A 2500-nucleotide genomic window follows, 5' to 3' on the forward strand; every position below is an offset into this window, starting at 1 on the left:
ACACTTTGAATCACAGATACATAATTTGTTATATCTTTTTATATATTTGTAACTGAATGTAAATGAGTTTATTAATATGCAACCAGCAGTTAACAGAGCAGTCATGTGACCCTGCAGTCATGTGACCCTGCAGTCATGTGACCGTGCTCTGATCCTTTATGCAGAACATCATAACATGAAACACGATTATGAAGCTTTTAATGACTTTGTCCTGTTATGAAGCTACAGGTGCTTTTTGGATCTAATAACTTTTAAATGTCATAAAATCTACAAATGGCTGATTTTCATAGTTTGTTTAAAGCTTTGATTTGTTAAAAAATTAGTCTGAGACTCAACTTTCTTTGAACTCTTGTCGGTTTCTTTTTCTTCCTTTTACTGATGGTGACTCACCTGCTCTGACCTTTGACCTCCGGCTGGTTATTTTAAGCTGGTCAACACTTCCAGAGAATAGAAGATGTTTTCTCCCTCCTGTCGTGAGATATCCGATCACACAGCTATTGTTTCAGATTTAATTACTCCAGTTTGACTCTCTGGTTCAGATCAAAGCCGTTATAATCTGACAGATGTTCATATTCATCAGCGATGCAGGTAAACAGCTGGATGCAACTGACCCAACAATCATCATACGTCTTGTTTGTTTCTGGTAATTTGCTTTAATTGCAATTTAGTTTGGGAATATTCACACTGATGATGCAGGTTAGACCTTACAGAGCTATAGATGCATATTCATATGAAGAATCAGCAAAACACAGAGCAGAGAGGAGTATTTCAACATGTACTCAGTACGTGTTCGTGTACAGCAGAGAGAGTTTCTCAGTGAGATGTACATTAAACACAACAGCAGCTCTGATAATAACAGTGAAAAACGCTCATGTGACTCTTTGAATCACTTGCATATTGAAGTTATTATCAGAGAAAAATGAAACAATGAGATTAATCTGCAGCAGGTTAAGACTTCATAAAGTGAGAGAACTTCACAATCATCTGTGAGATTATTATTTTAGTCCAAAATCACACAATGCACCAATTCACTTTTAACGTTTAATGCTTGAAAGCATAAAATATGAATATTTTAATGCATAGAAGGAAGATTTTGTGAATAATAAAACAGTGAAAGACTTCATTCCTCGCTGCAAGATTTAAAAAAAGTGTTTTTTCTGGAACTCAAGTCTCAATAAAGTCAAAGAACCGGTTTTGATTTGTGTTCTGATAATTTTTTTATCAGCTTTAAAGATTTTTGCCTTTACTTCGGTTTCAGAGATCCTGTGAACTGATAAATATTTGGCAAAAGAAAAATCAGCGGCAAGACACGAGATGAAAAAGGTTTATGTCGATCATTCGTGTGAAGTTTGTTTTGAGGAGAAGTCATGAGGTCATAAATGATTTAAGAAAACCTGCTCAGAACAAGAAACGTTCACACATGAAAGGAATTTGTCTTATTTGATTTTGTGAGTAACAATATTCACAGTGCAAAGGTTAAGAGACAAAATACCAGAGAGAGAAATAACTTTTGAAAATAGAAATAAAACGTTGCAGTATAGTTTGCATTATAAAGTAAAAAGTACAAAGAATGAGTGTGAAATAAATAACTTCATGTCATGTTTTTAACTCTTTAACCTCTAGTAGTATTCTGTGTCAGACACAGTTCCAGTCGGACGCTCTCTGAATGAACTCACAGTCCTGCAGCGCCACCTGGTGGAGAAGAAACGTAACAGCTTCTACTCAGTGAACAAATGAAAGTCATAAAATATGTTTCATAAAAAAATCAAGAAAGGGAGTAAAGTTAGAACAAAACTCATCTGTCAACAGCAGATTAATTTATATATTTACTGTTTTCATTAGTTTAATCTGTTTAGTTTTTTAATGTTGTGTTTGTGACTCAAAGTATTTTGTTATTGATTACTGTGTACAGATGTATAATTGTAAATTTGTGATTTTGGGCTATACAAAATAAAATGAATAGAATAAATGATAGAATAAATTAAAGTAAAGTAAAGTGCTGCCATCTAGTGGTGAATCATCTTCACCAGCAGTTTATAAACTGTTTCTGAGTGAAAAACATGAAACAAATATTCATCTTCTGTGTTTAATCGTCTTCATAATTCATGTAAAGAGTTTTTAAAAGGTTTTCCTTCCACATAGAAACATAAATGTGTGTTTTTATATTTGTGTTTTGTAATGGAGAGGATATAAAATACCTACTGGAGTTTTTTAGGATCAACAGGAGGATCTGAAACATCTTCTCTGAGGGAATCGAACCCTCGACCTTCACAGCGTCTCACTGCTTTAATCAATTCACTGAAACAATAAAAAATATTTAAATCATCAAACACGTTTCTGTTTGTTGTTTTCTTAGATTATTGTTTTTAGCAACATACACAATAGTTATGGAGGAAGTATTCAGATTAAAGTACTAATACCACGCTGTAAAAGTACTATTACCTCACTATAAAGGTACTCTATGACTGTAAACTTACTAGTGCCTCACTGTAAAAATACT

The 2500-nt window shown here is 33.4% G+C and overlaps 1 protein-coding gene and 1 long non-coding RNA gene across 2 annotated transcripts in view; one reads left to right on the plus strand and one right to left on the minus strand.

The window, feature by feature from the left end:
- The window catches only part of LOC129110792 (cytochrome b5), a 4851-nt gene extending 3663 nt beyond the window's left edge, over positions 1-1188 (plus strand). The window contains exon 5 of the mRNA XM_054623005.1: positions 1-1188. This exon is cut by the window's left edge and continues 301 nt beyond it. The gene's annotated coding sequence lies outside the window, so the exon portion shown is untranslated.
- A 94-nt stretch (positions 1189-1282) lies between these two features.
- The window catches only part of LOC129110793 (uncharacterized), a 4317-nt gene continuing 3099 nt past the window's right edge, over positions 1283-2500 (minus strand). The window contains exons 2-3 of the long non-coding RNA XR_008532291.1: positions 2203-2298; positions 1283-1692 (exon numbers count right to left, since the gene is read on the minus strand). This is a non-coding gene — a long non-coding RNA (uncharacterized LOC129110793). The remainder of the gene's footprint in view (positions 1693-2202; positions 2299-2500) is intronic.

Source organism: Anoplopoma fimbria, chromosome 21 (genome assembly GCF_027596085.1).
Source record: "Anoplopoma fimbria isolate UVic2021 breed Golden Eagle Sablefish chromosome 21, Afim_UVic_2022, whole genome shotgun sequence".
NCBI lineage: Eukaryota > Metazoa > Chordata > Actinopteri > Perciformes > Anoplopomatidae > Anoplopoma > Anoplopoma fimbria.